At 41.6% G+C, this 23,561-nt stretch overlaps 1 protein-coding gene across 1 annotated transcript in view; it reads right to left on the bottom strand.

The window, feature by feature from the left end:
* The window catches only part of LOC124550982 (4-coumarate--CoA ligase 2-like), a 272,580-nt gene extending 255,173 nt beyond the window's left edge, over positions 1-17,407 (bottom strand). Inside the window, exon 1 of the mRNA XM_047125802.1 lies at positions 17,268-17,407. The gene's annotated coding sequence lies outside the window, so the exon portion shown is untranslated. The remainder of the gene's footprint in view (positions 1-17,267) is intronic.
* Between the last annotated feature and the right edge of the window lie 6,154 nt (positions 17,408-23,561).

Below are 23,561 nucleotides of genomic sequence, written 5' to 3'. Positions count from 1 at the left end.
TATCGTGTCGTTGTAAAACCCACGGCATCACCCAGGTATGTTTCCTTTTTCCCCCCCGCTTCTCTTTTGCATGCGCACACAGTGCAATTAAGGTACATGCATCTGCTGCGGTTAATGACAAGTTGTTCTTGTCCGCCATCTTGAACTTTGACGAAGAATATGATGACAGTGTAATACCCCTTCTAGCGCTACGTCAAAGATCTTTGTCAAATATATTTGACGGAATATTTGATCACATCTTTGATCAAATCTTTGACAAAGAAATTTGATAGTGTAATATCGGCCGTACCGGACGTTGCGGGAAACCCGCACCGCCGACGAGGCAAGCTCCTAGCGGAGGTGGTTTGCCATTGCCTTCCTCCAACCGTAATGTGGATGAACGATGATGATGATGAAGACGACGCAACAACACCCAGTCATCTCAAGGCAGAGAAAATCTCTGACCCCGCCGGGAATCGAAACTGGGAAGCGAGAACGCTACCGTAAGACCACGAGCTCCTGACGAGTCTTCCTATACTGAAGATAACGTAAGAATAAAAACGTAGTGAAACGTAGGCGGAGATGTGGCATAAACGCCACACCACCTAAAGAAAAATATCCGCATTCTAAACGGTGCGTCTTGAGACGGGTGGTGCATTTGTCGAGGGATGAGCAGGTGGTGGTGAGGGGGGGGGGGGGGGGGTGGCGGGGGGTAGTAGTGCGGTAATACGACTTATTATTCGCGGGTTTCGCCGTAATTCCCTACAGGGGACGCACTAGTAACCCTCACTGGGTTTCTAGCACAGTTGTGTGTCAGCGTTTTCCTGCATTACCAAACTGACTATGCCTTTGCGATTCCGGATGAGTCCTGCCAACAGCTTCCTTCTTTTAGTCGTGCCACGTGTTTCTACGACGCTGTGCTAGCAAAGTCTTAGTGGAGCTGTTTTCCTATTATCATGACGAGACTGGTTATCAAGTGTCACGTGTCTGTCTGTATCGCGGGGATATTTTTTATTTATTTGATCTTTACGTACGCACATTAGCTATTTCAAAGTGAACTGAGCCGTTTTTCCTCTTCCTGAGATAGCCGGCCGGAGTGGCCGTGCGGTTCTAGGCGCTACAGTCTGGAATCGAGCGACCGCTACGGTCGCAGGTTCGAATCCTGCCTTGGACATGGATGTGTGTGATGTCCTTAGGTTAGTTAGGTTTAATTAGTTCTAAGTTCTAGGCCACTGATGACCTCAGAAATTAAGTCGCATAGTGCTCAGAGCCGTTTGAACTATTTTTTTGAACCTATGCCTGAGATAATTTTGTTGCTGTTGCTGTTGTGGCATTCAGTCTGGCCACCAGTTCAATACCACTGCTTTAATACGCACTGGTCTAAACAGTGCAAATCCTTTGCGTAACTGCTGCATATCTAAAACCACTTGAACCTGCTTACTGTATTCAACATTTGGTCTCCATCTAAAACTACTACACCCTACACACCCCTCCACCATCGGATGCACTATTTCTTGATACCTCAGTATATGTCCTGTCGGCAAATCCCTTCCTTTTGCCAAGTTGTATTTTAAAACTACTACACCCTACACACCCCTCCACCATCGGATGCACTATTTCTTGATACCTCAGTATATGTCCTGTCGGCAAATCCCTTCCTTTTGCCAAGTTGTATTTTAAAACTACTACACCCTACACACCCCTCCACCATCGGATGCACTATTTCTTTACACCTCAGTATATGTCCTGCGGCAACTCCCTTCCTTTTGCCAAGTTGTATTTTAAAACTACTACACCCTACACACCCCTCCACCATCGGATGCACTATTTCTTTACACCTCAGTATATGTCCTGCGGCAACTCCCTTCCTTTTGCCAAGTTGTATTTTAAAACTGTTTTCTCTGCTGTTATTCGACCTACCCATGTACGTTTCGACACTGGTCTGTAGCACCATACATCAAAAACTTTTATTCCCTATTTGCCTATACTGTTTATCGTCAAATGTCACTTCCATATGTGGCTGCACTCCAGAAAAACAACTGCAAGGAAGACTTCTCGAACTTAAATTTATATTCAGTGCTTACGTATTACTCTTCCATAGAAGTACTTTTCTTGTTATTGCCAATTTGATTTATATCCTGTCTGCCCCGTCCATTATAATACATAGACTGATTTTAGTGACCTCTACAACTCATAACACCTCTTTTGCTTTAGTTGACATTTATCTGATAATGCTTTTTGAAGACATTACTCATGTCGTCAAACTAATCTTCTAAGTCCTTTACTGACTTCGAAATAACTACAATATTTTCGTCAAATGTTACTGAGCTTCAGTTCATTTTCCACGTATCTGCTTAGTTTCCTTTGCTGCTTGCTCAAAGTACTTACTTTCCGTGTCCGGAAATAGACTTCAGACTTCCAAAAATCAGCAGCCAATATGGCCTTGTCATTTGCCTCCCATAAGTCATTCATTGTGCAGGGCTGGTCTAAATATGCAGGTGTTGAGGATCGTGGACAGAACCACACAGACAGAGATTGTTCTCATTCTCTTTTAGAAAACCCCACTGCTGCAGGTTTGTCTTGCATTTTGGCACTTCTTCCCTCATGCGGTTTGGGGTTTCCAGACTGTGTGGTAGGTCTCCACCAGGCGCCAGTTCTTCTTTTACATCTTTATGGGGATTTCTCAGGTCGATTTCCCCCCTTTTCAGACGATTCTCTGCAGTCGACCCTTCCAGGGCTCGAGTACGTGGCAGGAAACTCTTCCTCGAACAAAGCCGTCGGTCAGCAGGCTGGTGTCCATATAAAGGGTGACGCATGTCCTTTTCTTGCTTGGTTTTTTCGGCTTCGGCAGCGATGTCACGTCGTATTTTGGGCTGTGCGATCCCCATGGTTAAGTACATCTTGTGCAGTGGGGTTTGCCTCATGCATCCGGTAACAATCCGTGCCATTTCATTCACCGCGACATCAACTTTTCTCGCGTGTGTTGATGCAGACCATACTGGAGCGGCGTATTCCGCGGCTGACACACTGAGCGCAAGGGCCGAAGTTCTCACGACTTTTGGGTTTGCACCCCAGGATCCGCTGGTTAGTTTCCTGATGACGTTTCTAGTTGAGACTTTTTCCCTTGTGGCATTACAATGATGTTTATAGGTCAGTGTGCGATCCAACGTGACACTAAGATATTTGGGCGATTTACAATTCTCGAGACGTTCACCTCTCCATGTCACATTTAATTCACGATTTGCCTCCCTGTTCTTTAAATGGAACGTTCAAAGTACTGATTTAATAAAATGGAGGATAAACTGTTAGAACTGCAGTACGCCGGCCGGTGTGGCCGTGCGGCTCTAGGCGCTTCAGTCTGGAACCGCGTGACCGCTACGGTCGCAGGTTCGAATTCTGCCTCGGGCATGGATGTGTGTGATGTTCTTAGGTTAGTTAGGTTTAAGTAGTTCTAAGTTCTAGGGGACTGATGACCACAGCTGTTAAGTCCCATAGTGCTCAGAGCCATTTGAACCATTTGAAGAACTGCAGTACGATTTGTGTGGAAATTATAGACAACGTTCTACTCACTGTATTTTATCTGTGACACACTCAAGATTTATTTGTACGACCATAATGTAGTTGTGCAGCACCTTTCCTGCCATTAAGTAGTGTTGTCATTTCTTCACACAACGTTCCACTTATCAAAACTCTCTTTGTTGTGATATTAGAGTATCCCCCAGTTGGATTCTTCTTGTTATTTCGATTTTCCTTTTTCGAGAAAAGTTGTATTATCTAGTCCATAACTAGGACATTTTAAGTGTGTCCCGTTTCATGGTATGGTACTACTAAAATATAACTTTTCAGTTCTTAATTATAGTTTTGACATAGTAATTAAGTCAGAGATAGCTAATGACTTAAATCAGTCCACGGAGTGGGTAGTGTCTTAGAAAGAGGTTATAAGATGAGCACTGTCAACAATAAAACAAGGGTAATGGAATAGAGTCGAAATGAATCAGACAATGCTGTGGGAAATATAGGAAATTAGACACTAAACTTAGGAGAAGATTGTTGTAATTCTGGAACAAAATTACTTCTAATGACAGACCAAGAGAGTCCGTAAATTGTAGACTGGTAATAGCAAGTAGCGTTTTACTGAAGGACATAAGTTTGTTAGCATCGAATATTGATTTAAGTGTTAGGTTTTCTGAAGGTGTTCGCCCTGAGTGTAACTTAGTATTAAAGCGTTACATGCACGATGAACAGTTCAGACATTTATTGCTATTCATGTATTTGCCATCTTGTATGAGGATTGCCATGTAGCGTCTGTCGCAAACGGAGCTAACTACTACGTGAAGAAGGTATAAAATAATTTAATACTACAGTCTCTCTTGTTACATGAATTGCCGCTTAACATATTACGGATCTTCTTCAAGATGTGCATTACAAATTATTTGTATGAAATTAACATGGATCTGCATGCCATTTATAACTGCACTGCTTACCAGTAGACTCAGATCCGTATGTCCAGAGTAGTTACAGCTAAGTGCTCGTGTTAGCTGCATCGTCCATCACTAATTCCCTGAAGCGCAAGAAATCCTAATCTTTATTATCTAATGATACCATGTAACTAATTTGTAACACTCTGATCCATAATATAGAAATGGAAGTACGTATGTGTGTATGTTAGACATCTCCTCCTAAATCACAGCACGGATTTCAATCAAACTAGGTACCTTACTGCGAGACAACAATGGCAGTAGGGGGAAGAACCACCTAATGGTCGTAAACAATGACATAGGTGGAAAACTGCCGTATCACGTACGACGTTTTAATTTATTACTTGTGCAATACGTTTCGCAGGCAATAACCACATATATGCACCAACAAATACACCTAGAAAATTATATCTCGGTACTACACGTAGATATGACGACATAAACACCGAGATGCATAGAAAACTGCCGCATTGTGGATGAGTTTAACTTTATTAGTTCTTTGCTCCTAGTTCTATTCGCAACATATTTCTCAGACAGTATTCATGTACGCCGCTGAATGTACCTACGAAATTCTATCATTCTGTGACACATAGCTGAGGAGATATGACGTCATAAATAGTGAGGTGCGTGAAAAAGTAACGCATGACGTTTAAATTTATTACTTCTTTACTACTAAAGCTGTTCGCAACGTATTTCGCAAATAGTATCCACATATGCCGCTGAATATACCTCCACAGATATATCATTTACGAAACATAATTCAAGAGAGGTGGCGCCATAAACACTGAGTTAAATAAACATCATAGAAAATTTGCATGTTGTGTGCTACGTTTCTTAATTTGGATTGTATACTTGTACATTTGTACATTATGCATATTTCTTTGTACATTGGTTTCAGAATTGCATAGATGTTGTTACGAATACATGAAAATGAAATTGCTTCATTACACCGCAAACAATTTTTTGTTTTCGTTTCTAACAGAAAATTTACAAAATGAACAGCCGGGCAATGACGGGTTTGTCAGCTAGTAATCATCATAAAATTGTTCCCAATATATAATCCGTCCATTTTTTAATCCAATTGATAAATGAAGTAATGCTACGTCAAACTAATTTTATATCCGGATCGTCAAGGTAGAAAAAGATTCTAATCAACTATTACCTATCTGAGTATCACTCAATGATATCAGCACAAGAAAGGTGTAAATCTAGAGCAAAACTACACACCTTTCTCCATATCTCTTACGAGCTGCTTCTCCAGTTTAATACTACCGAAAATTATTCAACCTTTGTAGTCCTGTCTTCCTCAGTTGCGTGTAATATTATGGTATATTGATAATTTTTACTTATGGACCGTCTGACAGCAACTGAATAAAACACAATTTTAGTGCCATACGCGTTTAGCCTTCTGCAAGGCATCATCAGTGGCAGGTTCCGTGGACAATTTCTTACATGTTACGCTCCCGTTGCATTTTTGGTGTTGTTCTTCTTCTTATGAACGCCAATTTGCGGTTTTTTCCCACATTCCACAGCACTATGAACTGAACGCTTATTTTAATGCAATTTTTTGGTTTCTATTGCATTGAAACAAGCGTTCAGTTCATAGTGCCGTGGAATGTGGGGAAAAAGACCTCAAATTGGCATACATAAGAACAACACCAAAAATACAACGGGAGAGCAATATGTAAGAAACTGTCCACGCAACCTGCCTCTGATGATGCCTTGCACAAAATAAAGGCGAAACGCGTACGGCACTAAAATTGTGTTTTATTCAGTTGCTGTCACACGGTCCATAAGTAAAAATTATCAATATACCGTAATACTACCGAAAATTATCTTTAAAGCGACTTCAACAAGTTCCAGTACAAACTACTGTTACATCAGTTAGTTTCTTCGAGAAAGCACGGTGTGTCAGATGAGTCTCTGTTTACCCACATGCTTGACATGCCCCAGCAGATTTCTGTCGTTGTGTCGCTTTCAATCCATGTCAGTCTGTCCTGTGTAACTCTCTCCATTCCTATGCAACTTACAACCAAGCCAGCGTGCTTACTGTTCTCCAGTCCAGGTCTCCCACTACAGTTTTTGCCATACAATTCCGTCGCTTGCCAAACTGGTGACTCCTTGATTCCTCATGATGAATCCTATATACAGATTCCTTCTTTTAGTAAGGTTGTGCCATAAATTTCTTTTCTCCCCAGTCCGGTTCTGTACGTCGTCATTAATTACTGGTTCTACGCATCTAATCTTCAGCATTCTTCTGTCGCAGTATATTTCAGAAACTTCTCTTGCCCTTTTCTCTGGACTCTTTATTGTCCACGTTTCACTTCTGTGAAAGGCTATACTGTTGTGGATTGGCAAGACAGCCAACCCACGATGAGGAAGCCGAAAGGCACGCGTTTAAGCTCACGCAGGCTGGCGTGAGGTCTGGAACAGGACACGGAAATGAGACTAGTAAAAAACGTAGGTAGCTTCTGGAATACTTAACTTTAATCCATAACTGGTGAACATCGCTCTTGACGGTACATGTTTTACAGCATCAAATGGCTCTGAGCACTATGGGACTCAACATCTTAGGTCATAAGTCCTTTACAGCATCAATAGTAACTGGTAATGGCGCCTTACTAGGTCGTAGCAAATGACGTAGCTGAAGGCTAAGCTAACTATCGTCTCGGCAAATGAGAGCGTAATTTGTCAGTGAACCATCGCTAGCAAAGTCAGCTGTACAACTGGGGCGAGTGCTAGGAAGTCTCTCTAGACCTGCCGTGTGGCGGCGCTCGGTCTGCAATCACTGATAGTGGCGACACGCGGGTCCGACGTATACTAACGGACCGCGGCCGATTTAAAGGCTACCACCTAGCAAGTGTGGTGTCTGGCGGTGACACCACATATACATTCGACAAATACCGTTAGAAACGACTTCCTAACACTTAAATATCAGGTTGCTGCAAAAGTTCACAGCGTTTTTTCTTTTCACATGTCGGAATTCTGGCGCTATGGGTTTATTTATCGATATTTTTATTTGTAGTTCACTGTTGCTATTTGAGTCTACTCATTTGCAGATAATGGGTGGATCTGAGAAAGCTACAAGTGGAGAAATCGGATCATTTCCGACATGTTCCCCAGAGGTGCGACAGCAGCGAAGGCAGCCAGAAACATTTACGCCCTGTATGGGGATAATGTCATTGGACAGAGCATCGCAGGAAAATGGTTTTCTCGTTTTGAGGATGATCGTTTTGATATTAGTGACTCTCCACGTTCAGCAAGACCTTCGGGGTTTGACGAATATCGTTTAAACGGACTGTTGCACAATGATGCACGTCAGTTACTCGGCGACTGGCAAATGTGATGAGTTGTCATCATTCCGCTTTCCTGCGACATTTACATGCAGTGGGGAGGGTTCAAAAGTCGGGTGAATAGGTACCACATGCTCTAAGCCAGTATCACAGAAGCCAGCGGGAGGCCATGTCTGCTTCTCTGCGTGCTCGTCCCTAATTGGCTCGTGAACAATACAGACCATTCCTGCCCTGTATCGTTATTGGTGACGAGAAATGGTGTCTTTATGCTAACATAACGAAAACAAAGGAGTGGTTGAGGCCATTCAAGGCAGCGACTCTCCGTATAAAGATCTGCTCGCATCCACAAAAGATAACGTTATGCATCTGGTAGAACAGCGAGAGTTTGGTATAGGCCCTACTACGATATAGAGGGTCTATACAAGGGCAATGTACTTGAGGACAATATTATGGAAATGGAAGATGATGTAGATGAAGATGAAATGGGAGATGCGATACTGTGTGAAGAGTTTGACAGAGCACTGAAAGACCCGAGTCGAAACAAGGCCCCGGGAGTAGACTACTTTCCATTAGAACTACTGACGGCCTTGGGAGAGCCAGTCATGACAAAACTCTACCATCTGGTGAGCAAGATGTATGAGACAGGTGAAATACCCTCAGACTTCAAGAAGAGTATAATAATTCCAATCCCAAAGAAAGCAGGTGTTCACAGATGTGAAAATTACCGAACTATCAGTTTAATAAGTCACAGCTGCAAAATACTAACGCGAATTCTTTACAGACGAATGGAATAACTGGTAGGAACCGACCTCGGGGAAGATCAGTTTGGATTCCGTAGAAATGTTGGAACACGTGAAGCAATACTGACCCTACGACTTATCTTAGTAGAAAGATTGAGGAAAGGCAAACCTACGTTTCTAGCATTTGTAGACTTGGAAAAAGCTTTTGACAATGTTGACTGGAATACTCTCTTTCAAATTCTAAATGTGGTAGGGGTAAAATACAGGGAGCGTAAGGCTATTTACAGTTTGTACAGAAACCAGATAGCAGTTCTAAGAGTCGAGGGGCACGAAAGGGAAGCATTGATTGGGAAGGGAGTGAGACAGGGTTGTAGCCTCTCCTCGATGTTATTCAACCTGTATATTGAGCAAAGGAAACAAAAGAAAGATTCGGAGTAGGTATTAAAATCCATGGAGAAGAAATAAAAACGTTGAGGTTCGCCGATGCCATTGTAATTCTGTCAGAGACAGCAAAGAACTTGGAAGAGCAGTTGAACGGAATGGACAGTGTCTTGAAAGGAGGATATAAGATGAGCATCAACAAAAGCAAAACGAGGATAATGGAATGGAATCTAATTAAGTCTGGTGATGTTGAGGGTATTAGATTAGGAAATGAGACACTTAAAATAGTAAAGGAGTTTTCCTATTTGGGGAGCAAAATAACTGATGATGGTCGAAGTAGAGAGGATATAAAATGTAGACTGGCAATGGCAAGGAAAGCGTTTCTGAAGAAGAGAAATTTGTTAACATCGAGTATAGATTTAAGTGTCAGGAGGTAGTTTCTGAAAGTATTTGTATGGAGTGTAGCCATGTATGGAAGTGAAACATGGACGATAAATAGTTTGGACAAGAAGAGAATAGAAGCTTTCGAAATGAAAGAAAGAAAAAAGTGGTCATTTTTTTTTAATCTCATTTTGGTCTATATTGTTCGTTGTATATGTTCGAGGCGGACGTCGCATGACATCCGTTCAAGTTGTTCCTTCAGCCGTTCACTCTTTTTTTTTTTTTTTTTTTTTTTTTTAACAGAGGGTAGCTAAACCTCCGACCGAATAGGCTGAGCTACCGTACCGGCGACCACTCAGCTACCGGGGGCGGACGCCACCAGAATAAGATAAGGATATTAATAAATTAAAATAGTACTAGCATACTATAAACGATGAACTTCTCTGATAGGCTCGATAATGCGGAACGCTGACTGTGCACGACTGCAGAGCCAAAGTTACTGCCTCTGGTCTAAGACAGTAGCATTGCAGTAAGAGAGCGCTTGGCGCACAGTTGTAGGTAGCTGTCTGTGAGAGAAAGAGGATGGAATAGGAGTTTTGGCGGTGTGCTGTGTGAAGCCACCAAGTGTTAGATTAATTTAGGTATGTCAATATGGTTGAACTTGGAAGCAGACGTCTTCATACAAGCAAGGTAGAGATGTTAAATAATTATTATTTCTGTTTTTGCCAGCGCGTTAGTATAGATGAGTTGGCTGATAATTTGTGATTGTTGAGTGACCCCAGAAAGTACGTAAACCGTTTTTTAAAAAGGCTAGTTAGGTATTTCAATTTCACTTTCGTATTGTTTTTAATAATTTTAACAGAGCTGTATGTAATTTGATGATTTGCATTTATGTTGGATTAGTGAAGTTAGATAATACTTGCTGTTTAAATCTAATTGTTTGTGAATCCATTATTAGTAACGTAATTTCAATTGTCAGATGTTTTTGAAAAGCCAAAATTTACCTGCAGTATAATTTTGCTAAAAAAAAACTCAGTGTTAGTAACTCACCACCATCAGGATCGCCTCCCTGTCCAGGTCACATATTTTTTTAAAGAAGTTGGGTTTTCGTAAATGTTTTCGTTTATCAGTCAAAAGACTTTCATGTGCATCTCAAAGTATTAGGGCCAGCATTGCACACTGATGAGCCTGTAGCTAGCATTTACATTTTTTTTTTTTTTTTTTTATGAGGGACCAGAATATATCGCGTTCCACCGTTGCTGCTCTACAGGTAAGACAATTTAATTTATTTGTTAGGTCCACAGGGACCAAAGTTATCAGTTCTGAACAGCGCCAGATGATTCAGTGTCTAAGGGGTTGTATGTATTTTGCAGTGACTGTATTTCTTTATTGGGATTGGGAGTTGCAGTGTCCAATCAATTCGTGTAAAGTTTTGCCAACAATAACACAGAGTTAAGCACACCACTTGTGCTTACAACACGCAACACAATTCGAGTTCAGTACTTATTCCACTTACCAGACAACCAACGTAATCGTAAAGTTATTTTCTTTTATATATATATATATATATATATATATATATATATATATATATATTTCTCTCCACCTCTCTGCGGAAATAATAGTAGTTAGATATTTTTTGGCACAACGCAATTTACTAACTTGTACAAAATTCCTTCCACAGTTCATCGGCATTCTTATGGTCCACCTTGTTTTCTTTCATTGAATTGAGTGTTGAAATTTTGTCTTTGGGTTTGTACTCTGTATTTAATATGACGCCGCGCAAAAGTGTCAAGTTTCCGGCGCGTAATCTGACAATTAGAGATACCGAAATAGACGATTTTCCTATTATTGACAACAGTGTTGAGAATGACAGTAACCACACTATAATCATCTTGTGGTGCAGTTCTTCTTGTTGTCTCCGTGCTTGCTAAGAAAATGGGATGAGAAGTTCCGCCTTATGCAAGACACCAAAAGAAAAAAGGTGTCTTGCATAAGGCGGAACTTCTCATCCCAGTAACCACACTGCTTCGCAACAGTTGCAAAGCACCACAGAAGACGTGAGTTCCGCTTCCCAGAGTAATGTACAGTTTCCTGACGGTATGATATCCCCTGATTTACCATCTGCTCAGACTGTCGATTCCGGCATAGCGGAATGCTTTAAGACATGAATGTAGTGAAACATATAAAAAGCTTACAGATGAAATACAGTCAGTTAATGAAAGAATAGATCAACAAGACACTCGGTCAGATGCACGTCTTAAAGTGCATGTTGGCGCTTGTATAGCTTCCGTTACAGAAGTTGCCACGTCGCAACCCCACATTCTATTGAAAATTTTATCGACAACACCGAGCAATATTTTACTGAGGAATTAACCATGACCTCTATTAAGCACCATGAAATTGTCAGTTTTTCCTCCAACGCTACCGTCAGCAACAGCAATTTGATAATCACCGGAAACATTAATGAACCAATTGTGCCTACCAAATCTGATGAAGCTTTCTCACGTCAGAAATTTCATTACATTTCATTGATACCAACGACAATACCGTCTGGAGTGACTCACATGACCGCTCTGTTGAGCCACTCACGCAGTCTGTAACAGTTAATTGTGAAGTTACCAAGCCACATATTAAGCATGATAACACTGACAGTAAAGAAGTTTTCCGTCAGCCGATAAATGGCACACACAACGGCGCCTGTTGTCATGAAAACCTTCCCGTTCACACCACTGCTTTCCGCCTCATTGTGTGCAAACACTTCTGCTTCAGTCAACCTTTGTGCTGACGAATGCTATTTCCCACCGATCGATTTGCAAACCAGATCCATACAGCAAAATCAATTTTCAACGAATAACTTTTATTTCCCCCAGATTAATGATGCGAACAATCAAACATCAGACGGTACATTCAGTCTCAACACAGAACAGAGTTGTTTCCTTCCGTGACGCGTACCAGAAATATTAGATTGTCATTGCGTCACAACGCTAAATTTTTTGAAGAACAAGACGATTTCCCTTACACTCAATCTTTGAATTGTGCAACTAATACAACGCAAAATCAAACTACGTATACCAGTCACAGCCCACTGAAATACTTAGCAGTCCATTCTCAGAATCAAAATTTTTCTAACAACACTTCTGTTCGGTCTACTATTGCTGCGGATTTCTATGAAATCACGCAGTATATCACCATTCCGTTTATCTCTTTCAAAGCAGCTACGTATAATCATGACAACCTACAGTCAGAACGATATAAAGTCCATTACTACATAAAATAAAACACAGCGACTTCGTGGAAGTCACATTCAGAATTTCAGCAAGGATACAGATTTTATTTTGAGCAAACAATTTTATTATCGACGATAAGCCAGCTCAATCTGATGTCACAGCCCGTAGGAATGATGGCCACAACAGTTCGAATTTATTTCACAACCCACTTCTAATACTAACGAACAGCACATTCGCTCTGTTTACGTTAGAGAACTACAACTGGCAGCAGCTTTCATAAAAAAAATTATCTTCTGGCACAGATGACCTTAAACTGTCAAGTAACATTTGTGATATTTCAGATAAGATTTGTGAAACCGCTTAGAATAATACTTTCAGCACCAGTACAGAAAAGCCTATGCCACGGAAGTGGCGTTTTGGGAGACATATTCGGAAGACCAGTATATATGCAGAGATCATTTGGTGTGAAAGAATTTTATTATTTAAGATCAATCAGTTCTATCTAACGAGACAGCCCGTATGGATAATGCCAAAATCGGTAACAAATTATTTTCTCTGCAGTCTACGCAAGAGGAAGAACATATTTTATATTCAATTCACCGTTTATTTAATACAAGCAAACACACAGATTCCGTTATGTCGACCGCACACAGTCATCCTACACAAACTGAAAACATCTCTGATAACCCTGAGACTCCTCCAATGTTACAAATTATTCAAGGTCAAGGTCAATCGGTAGTACAGCCTATTGAAAACATAGAGGCCACAAGCAGACAAACTATGATATCTGCAGCAGGTAAGCGCCATGCAGTCCTTGAAACCAGCAGCGGCCGCACATCGGCACGCCACAGCTTACTTCAAAGCAATGTAGAGCTACGCCGACCAAAACAAAACTCTTCTCAGCATATATCAAGCCCACCGATATCAAAGTTACTTCCTTTTTCTCGCAATGCCACTCTGATTTAACAGCAGTGCCTAGAACCTACGAGATTAATCGCCAAATCATCAACAGCAAATCAGTCCACAATAAAATCACCAGAGCTGAATACCGTCAGCACCAAACTGTCAAGCAGATGTATTTGAAAAATTTGATTTCCAATATTAAGCAAATCTACATTCATCTCAAAAATATTATGCCAAGCCAAACACAGAGCTGGATCAATTATATTGCACTACGTAAATACAACATATCAGATTCTGTTATCACTGAAGTTAATTTTTCACCTTTTTGATTTCCTGGACTACGACGTTACACACGATTTTGACACTGATACACTAAATTTGTCTATTTTTTTACGTGTTTTGTAGCTCTGTAACGCCTGAATGATACGTACTGAATTTCCATTTCCATCATATAGCAATAATGAGAAACTACTGAAATACCAATAAGGTAAGTTTTGGCGCCAAGGATACGAAAGCGATTATGAACGAAATTATACGCACGCTTATTTCAGTAGAAGAATTTGAAAAGGAAATTTTACGGCATTTATTCTACGAAACTGCAACAGCCTTGCCGCAGTGGATGCACTTCCTCTGATCAGATAGAATATTTAATGTTGACGTAGGTAGAAATGGTCATGTTCCACTACCTAACCTTTGCTACCTTCTCATGCACTCAATTACCCGGTCTTCTACCCCTTTTCATGGTATTGGAGAAATTTACTACTGGTTTTCATACTTAAGTGACTATATATGTCGTTTGGTTCTCAGAAGAATCTCTACTATGAAGAGCAGTGATGATGCTGGTCATCACATTACTGACATTATGTTAATCGCCAAATATGGTTGTTGGACATTTGTTGCCGAATACCTCTTGTACCTCGGCACATGACTGAGGAAAATAATATGTTCAGATGTCTTGGTACACTGAATGCAATCCATATTGATTGTTGAACCTGCACAAAACAAAAAGAAATGGACTTTATGATGCAGTCACTCAACATGCTCATAGGCTTCAGCCATGACTCTTCCTTTCCCTTGCCTAATCCTATGCCATTACCTTGATGCACAGGATTGTATATTCATTCTGCTTTACATGATTCATTTTTCAGCAACCTTGTTCACAAGACAATTTACTCATATTATAACCAGATTATGATTCATTCAAATTTGTTAAACCCCGCTGGAGAGTTGTGAAAGGAATCTACTGGGGCACACTTGTGTGTGGCACCAGAATAAGATAAGAATATTAATAAATTAAAATGGAACTAGTATACTACAAACAATGAATGTCTCTGATAGGCTCAATAATGCGTATCGCTGACTGTGCCTGACCAAAGAGCCAAAGCTACTGCTTCTGGCCTGAGATAATATTGGAGTAAGAGTAGGTAGCTGCCTGTGAGGGAAAGACGATGGAGTAGGCAGTTTTTGTGGTGTGCTGTGTGAAGCCACCACGTGCTAGATTAATTTAGGTATGTCATTATTGTTTAACTCGGAAGCAGAAGTCTTCATGCAAGCAAGATAAAGATATTAAATAATTATGATTTCTGTTTTTGCCAGCACATTAGTATAGATGAGTTGGCTAATAATTTTAATTGTCGAGTAACTCCAGAATGTATGTAAACGTTTTGATAAAAGGGCTAGTTAGATATTTCACTTTTGTAATGTTTTTAATATTTTTTAACAGAGCTGTATGTAATTTGATGATTTGCGTTATGTTGGATTAGTGAAACTAGATAATACTTGCTGTTTAAATATCATTGTTTGTGAATCAATTGTGAGTAATGTAATTTAAACTGTCAGAGGTTTTTGAAAAGCCAAACTTAACTTGCAATAAAAGTTTGCTAAAAAAAACTCAGTTTTAGTCATTCACCACAATCAGTACCGCCTTCCTGTTTAGGTCATATATTTTTTAAAGAAGTTGGATTTTCTTAAATGTTGTCGTTTATCAGCCAAAAGAATTTCATGTGCATTTCAAAGTGCTACGGTCAGCATTGCACACTGCTCAGCCTGTGGCTAGCATTTCTATATATAAGAGAGACCAGAAAACGTCGCATTCCACCGTTGCTGCTTTGCTCTAGAGGTAAGACAGTTTAATTTATTTGTTAGATGCACAGGTACCAAAGTTATCAGTTTTTAACAGGGCAATGTGTTTTGCATTGACTGTATTTCTTTATTGGTATTGGGAGTTGCATTGCCCGAAGTTTTGCTAACAACAACACAGAGTAAACACACCACTTGCACTTACAACACGCAACACGACAATTCGAGTTCAGTACTTATTCCACAGATCACACATTCAATCAACGTGATCGTAAAGTTATTGTCATTTTTTACAGAACTTTACACTGTTAGCACGACAACTCTATGCAAACTCTGCTGCTCTCGGTCGTTAAGTGAAGGCTGTCGGCCACTGGATTGTCCATGGGGAGAGACAATGCGTTAAATGTGGTATTCTCGCCACACTCTTGACACCGTGGGTCTCGGAATATTGAATTCCACTACGAATCCCGAAATGGAATGTCCCATGCGCCTAGCTCCAACTAGCACTCAGGTTTCAAAATCTGTTAATTCCAGTCGTGTGGTGCGGTCATAATCACGTCGGAAACCTTTTCGCTTGAATCACCTGAGTACAGTTGACAGCTGTGACAATGCACTGCCCTTTTACACCATGTCTACGCGATACTACAGCCGTCTGTATATGTAAATAACGCTATCTCACTACCTTTATCACCTCAGTTTAATTCCGGAGATATGATGCTTTCTACGTGGGAGTTCGATTGTGTAAATAATCAGGATAGTGGCGATTACTGGTAGTTATTATCCATGAAAATTTTTTAGCAAATTACTGTAGTTTGTTTATTTGTGTTGTGAACATAGTTCCTCGTAGTCAGCGCGTACACAACTTTCCCACTAGAGCGTGCCCTGCTAAGCACAACAGTGCAGGCGCAGTGCTCGTCCATCTCCGCACTACGAGATGGCGCTGCCTTAGAGACGGACCAAATTCTGCTTCCGCCGATCCGCATATTAATATGTAACGCAGCCTATGAGATCGCTGCTAACATAGAACCTTTTCTCCTCGTGGATCACACTCGTGCAGTGATACATGAACGCGCGAGGTATTATAACGAGTGTACAGACCTTCGATTAGTCAGTCTGCATTAGTCTGCATTTGTCTGCATCAGTCTGTACCAGTCTGCATTAGTTTGTACCAGTCTATAGTCAAGTTTCAGTCTGCGCCTAATAAGATTACCATATTCCTGTACGTAGCCATGAAGATAAATGAATAGACACTTTGTCAAGTATCAGAGATATGTGAGAATAAGATTAACGTACCAAGACCAAAGGAACCTCAGATTTTCAATTGTAAACAGCATCCAGAATCAAGTTACATAATGTCTATGCTTTTTATTGTTTTAATAAACGTGCGTGAAAATTAATCAAGTTCTGTTTAGAGTTGGCCACCGTCAATCTGCTACTCTAAGCGTGCAAGTGGCATTTCTATCGTCTGACCTAACTGCGGAGGTTAAACACGCCACGATGAGACCACGAGACATATTTCTGACGCTCGCCTACTTCGTTAGAGCGACAAGTCAAATAATCTGATGGTGTGTGTACCGAAGGTCTTACAGTATGCACACCACAATTTGTCATTGTTCAATTTACTTACCGACTGTCGGACACATACTGCCCTAAAACCTGCTTCCAGGTAGCTGAGCTGCCAGTGTTTACTCTCCAGCAGTGTCAGCCGTCCTGACCGACAACAGCATTTCGCTCATCGAGCAGTCATCATTTACGAGCGATTGGACTCACAGTAGTCAGCCGTAACTTTAGGGTGAGACTGACCTTTCGTTGAGAGGAACTCGTCCGAGAGCTGTTGGCGACTGCTAGGTGAAGTGGTGCTGCCCGGCGCTGTCCTGTGGGAGGGACAGGTGTGTGTCAGCTCTGCGCGCTCGCCCACTGCCGACTCCGGACTGCCGACAGCTAGAGAGCCCCCACATCGCGTTGGATCAGCTGCCGCGCGTCAGAAGTGCAAGGTCCGGGCAGCCGCAACCACTGCGGTACTTCCTGTGTACCGACGCGGCGTGCGCTCACAGCTTCTGGTGCTCTAACCAGGGGAGACCGTGTGGGGTCCTGCGCACTCGTCTCATATAGGGTGTCTCAGGGATACTGCGTTCTCGGAATGCTATACAACAACTGAAGCAAATCACATTAATAGTTTTTATTATAATTAAGAAGACCGAACTATCAGTTTAATAAGTCACAGCTGCTAAATACTAACGCGAATTCTTTACAGACGAATGGAAAAACTGGTAGAAGCCAACCACGGGGAAGATCAGTTTGGATTCCGAAGAAATGTTGCAACACTTGAGGCAGTACTGACCCTACGACTTATCTTACAAGGGAACCTCCCCATCGCACCCCCCTCAGATTTAGTTATAAGTTGGCACAGTGGATAGGCCTTGAAAAACTGAACACAGATCAATCGAGAAAACAGGAAGAAGTTGTGTGGAACTATGAAAAAAATAAGCAAAATATACAAACTGAGTAGTCTATGCGCAAGATATGCAACATCAAGAACAGTGTGAGCTCAGGAGCGCCGTGGTTCCGTGGTTAGCGTGAGCAGCTACGGAACCAGAGATCCTTGGTTCAAGTCTTCCTTCCAGGCCAAAGTTTAATTTTTTATACAGCCTATACAGGACAGAAGGATCAGGCATTGTACAATTTTAGTGTGGGAGTAGACGTGATTACCGTTACTCTAGGTTGTACACCTCTTGTGCAACCGTTAAATGTGTTTGGTTTTCGGCAAATGAAATACATTGTGAAAAGGTTCTATGATTTTGCGAAGCTGCACAGAGCAGTATTGTTTACGTGATGGTGTGTCAATTATCAAAGTTCAGGCACTCACACACAATCAACTTCGCTCTCCAAAATTCCAGGACATGTTCAGATTTGCTTGGACATATGCAGGATTTGACGGTCTACACACGGAAAAATTTGAAAACGTTAAAAACATATTTTTTGACAGAGCACATGGAAAATTGTGCGACTGTGAAACTGTTGCATTCATTTGTTGCAGTTTATGTGACAAACTCTTATGTTTTCATCACTTTTTTGGGAGTGATTATTGTGGTGTCACAGCCAGACACCACACTTGCTATGTGGTAGCTTTTAAATCGGCCGCCGTCCATTAGTATACGTCGGACCCGCGTGTCGCCACTGTCAGTGATAGCAGACCGAGCGCCACCACACGGCAGGTCTAGAGAGACGTACTGGCACTCGGCCCAGTTGTACAGCCGACGTTAATAGCAATGGTTCACTGACAATTACGCTCTCATTTGCCGAGACGATAGTTAGCATAACCTTCAGCTACGTCATTTGCTACGACCTAGCAAGGCGCCATTTATCCTTTGCTATGTATCTAATGAAGCATGTACCGTAACGAGAGATGTTCTACAATTGTGGATTAAAGTTAAGTATTCAAGCAACTACGTACTTTAATTACTAGACTCAACTCCTTTAACTGTTCCAGACCTCACGACAGTTTGCGTGAGCTTAACAGCGTGCATTTCGGCCTCCTCAAGCAACACGGTGTTGGCACTTATGCCAACACCTCAATTATCACATCCACAAGAAAACCTAAATCGGGCAAGGTACAAGAATCTTTTTACCCATTCGCCAAGTGGGCAAGTTAAGTGGGTCGACAACATATTCCTGTCATGTGACGCACATGCCGTACAGAATACATCAGACGTGGTTTCCTGTGGAGGACTCGGTTGACCTATGACCTTGCGATCAAATGTTTTCGGTTCCCATTGGAGAGGCCCGTCCTTTCGTCTACTAATCGCACGGTTTTGCGGTGCGGTCGAAAAACACAGACACTAAACTTGTTACAGTGAACAGAGACGTCAATGAACGAACGGACAGATCATAACTTTGCGAAAATAAAAAAAGTAAACTTTTCACTCGAGGGAAGACTTGAGCCAAGGACCTCTCGATCTGCAGCTGCTCACGCTAGCCACGGGACCATGGAGCTCCTGAGCTCATACTCTCCTTGATGTTGCATATCTTGCGCATGGACTACTCAGTTCGTATATTTTGCTTATTTTTTCATAGTTCCACACAACTTCTTCCTGTTTTCTCGATTGATCTGTGTTCAGTTTTTCAAGGCCTATCCACTGTGCCAACTTATAACTAAATCTGATGGGGGTGCGATGGGGAGGTTCCCTTGTTAGAAGAAAGGTTAAGGAAAGGCAAACCTACGTTTCTAGCATTTGTAGACTCAGAGAAAGCTTTTGACAATGTTGACTGGAATACTCTCTTTCAAATTCTGAAGGTGGCAGGGGTAAAATACAGGGAGCGAAAATTGCACAAACAGCATTGGCAGTTATAAGAGTCGAGGGGTATGAATGGGAAGCAGTGATTGGGAAGGGAGTGAGACAGGGTTGTAGCCTATCGCCGATTTTATTCAATCTGTATCTTGAGCAAGCAATAAAGGAAACAAAAGAAAAGTTCGGAGTAGGTATTAAAATCCATGAAGAAGAAATAAAAACTTTGAGGTTCGCCGATGACATTGTAATTCTGTCAGAGACAGCAAAGGACTTGGAAGAGCAGTTGAACGGAATGGAGGGTATAAGATGAACGTCAACAAAAGCAAAACGAGGATAATGGAATGTAGTCGAATTAAGTCGGGTGATGCTGAGGGTATTAGATTAGGAAATGAGACACTTAAAGTAGCAAAGGAGTTTTGCTATTTGGGGAGCAAAATAACTGATGATGGTCGAAGTAGAGAGAATATAAAATGTAGAGTGGCAATCGAAAGGAAAGCGTTTCTGAAGAAGAAAACTTTGTTAATATCGAGTATAGATTTAAATGTCAGGAAGTCGTTTCTGAAAGTATTTGTATGGAGTGTAGCCATGTATGGAAGTGAAACGTGGACGATAAATAGTTTAGACAAGAAGAGAATAGAAGCTTTCGAAATGTTGTGCTACAGAAGAATGCTGAAGATTAGATGGGTAGATCACATAACTAATGAGGAGGTATTGAATAGAATTGGGGAGAAGGGGAGTTTGTGGCACAACTTGACTAGAAGAAGGGATCGGTTGGTAGGACATGTTCTGAGGCATCGATGGATCACCAATTTAGTACTGGAGGGCAGTGTGGAGGGTAAAAATCGTAGAGGGAGACCAAGAGATGAATACGCTAAGCAGATTCAGAAGGATGTAGGCTGCAGTAAGTACTGGGAGATGAAGAAGCTTGCACAGGATAGAGTAGCATGGAGAGCTATATCAAACCAGTCTCAGGACTGAAGACCACATGTCGGCCGCGGTGGTCTAGCGGTACTAGGCGTTCAGTCCGGAACCGCGCGACTGCTACGGTCGCAGGTTCCAATCCTGCCTCGGGCATGGATGTGTGTGATGTCCTTAGGTTTGTTAGGTTTAAGTAGTTCTAAGTTCTAGGGGACTGATGACCACAGATGTTAAGTCCCATAGTGCTCAGAGCCATTTGAACGATGTTTTTGAAGACCACAACAACAACAAGAAGAAGAAGATTGACAATACTTAATTTTGAATTTACAACGGTGTCGCAAGCGGTGGGCGACATGCGAACAGTCAATGTCTTTTGTTACATGCAAGGTCTATGTAAGCAATGGATATGGATGGCTAATAACTGTTATCGTAGTGTCGGTCTGCATCTGTGACGGTCTTGTACTGTGCTTGTCTGCAGTCTCGATCTGGTACTGGCAGAAGCGGCGCTATATTCTCTTCGGCTAGAGGGCTATCCTGTCATGGTGCGGTCCTTGTCAGCGGGTTATTGGCCGACGTCGTCTCACAGCCCTCCTAGCTCTCGTGTTCGTCATCTTCATGCCGGCGCTTGTGGTTACTGCGGAACAGACCTGACTCAGCGTCCCGCCGATCTGCACGAACTTCCGCATAAACAAAGCCAAACGCGATGATTGGTCAGGAGCCGTAGCACAGACGCACTAGGTCTTACTTATGTATTAGATATCTTATGAAGAATTTACATCAAATGAAACTTTAAGATATTCGAATGTATTAAAAGTCATCAAAGTTTCCCTTAATCACACTTAAGCTATGTAATTTTTATTTCAAAATTGTGTATAGTCACAGTCTCTGGACTGATGTTCTCTGATTGTCGCGCTGTTAATACGCACCATGAAAATGGCAGAGACTGCTTCCTGCTCCGTATTGAAACACAGTTAAAAAGTGCCCAGAAATAGGTGGGTTACTCTTAATGTTTTTCATTCATTTACAGAAAAAAATCGACTTTGAAGCTTTCTGAGGGACTGCATTTCGTACATTAAACATCTCAGCGCGTCAGCAATCGTTGGTTAATATATTAAAAAACTAAAAACCCTCCTCGATTGCGGAAAAAGCACCTAGTGTTAAGTGTTAACCCAGGATTCGGCGTAGATAACTACACCTTCTTCAGAACAACAATAAAACCCACAAGTGCCTAAGAAGACCTTTGTCAATGATTAAAAGAACACCATAGGTATACATTTATAAACGAAAAAAAAGGAAAACACAAACAGTACATATGTACAAAGTCAAAACCACTACTTAACTTAATGGTGTACGCTCCACCTCACACCGGCCCATGTTCGATGGGCCATGACCCGCCATAAACTGCAGCTACAAATGGTCGCTCACTTACAGGCCTGACCCACTACCTATGCACATGAGCAAGACAAGGGAAGTTAGTTGAATGCGCATGCGCATACGAATACGAGAAAGTTTCTACATACGCAGCATAGCGTTGCGCAAGCGTCTCATGCGCCGAACCCTCCAGTTAACATCGAGTTTCTTCATGCCAAGGTTAGGGGCTTAAAACTGGATGTTTTCGAGGAAATGCAGATCTTTAAGCATCTGCAACATGCCCAAGACAATATCCTTAATGACGAACTCCTACTAAGAAATAGAAAATTTTTGGAAGGTTACGTGCCTTTACTTTGTTCTTCATACTTGTAAATCTGACGATCTGGGGATTTTCACATGCGTGCGCTGATTGGCGAGCTGTTCATCTTCTTTCTTTTTATCCTCATTTTCCTTTTACGATGAAGGTGATTTTAGCCCGTTGAACACCTCACGTTTTATCCCTATATCTTTACTACCACGACGTCTTTAGATTACGTCCCCTCAGCGCCCCCCCCCCCCCCCCCCCAGGCTTTAGGTATAGTTTTTAAGAGATCCTCCTGTTGTCATCGGTAGCTTCATATATAAGTTCCTTTACTAGCATAAGCAACCGTATGCGGTTATTTTTAGGTTTCATCTTCTATTTAGCTCGTCTCTTGTTCTATCCATTCCATTTTTTGTTATACGTTGATCCACAGTTGGGAATATATGGGCTATTTAGCCCCGACCCATGTATATATAAACTTTCTCGTATTCGTATGCGCATGCGCATTCAAGTGACTTCCTTTGTCTTGCGCATGTACATAGGTAGCGGGTCAGGCTTGTATGTGAGCGACCATTTGTAGCTGCAGTTTATGGCGGGTCATGGCCCATCGAATATAGGCCGGTGTGAGGTGGAGCGTACACCATTGAGTTAAGTAGTGGTTTTGACTTCGTACATATGTACTGTTTGTGTTTTCCTTTTCTTTTTCATTTATAAATGTATAGCTATGGTGTTCTTTTAATCATTGACAAAGGTCTTCTTAGGCACTTGTGGGTTTTATTGTTGTTCTGAAGAAGGTGTAGTTATCTACGCCGAATCCTGGGTTAACACTTAACACTGGGTGCTTTTTTCGCAATCGAGGCGGGTTTTTAGTTTTTTAATGGATTTCGTACAGTTGATGTATAAATGCAGATTGGTTGTATAGCGGACTCGGTAGCGTAGTAGATTGATAACCTCTTGCAGTTCATGAATCGCTAGTTCAAGGCTCACCTTGTTTATCCTTTTTTTGTCGTTCAATTTCAAATAACTACATCTCGTAACCGTAATCATAATTTTTGTGAATAATGCACGTCTTCTTGTTTCAGATTACATATTGCACGTGAAATTCCAGTTTTCATTGCGCGATTCCTGTAGTTCATATGAGTCTGTGTTTCCATGTTTTTCTTCACTTAGACCTATTCTTAATTGTTACACTGCTTCTCGAATTAAAGTAAATCACTT

The sequence above is a fragment of the Schistocerca americana genome, chromosome 9 (genome assembly GCF_021461395.2).
Source record: "Schistocerca americana isolate TAMUIC-IGC-003095 chromosome 9, iqSchAmer2.1, whole genome shotgun sequence".
Classification (NCBI taxonomy): Eukaryota; Metazoa; Arthropoda; class Insecta; order Orthoptera; family Acrididae; genus Schistocerca; species Schistocerca americana.
This window is presented reverse-complemented; position numbering and strand designations above follow the sequence as displayed.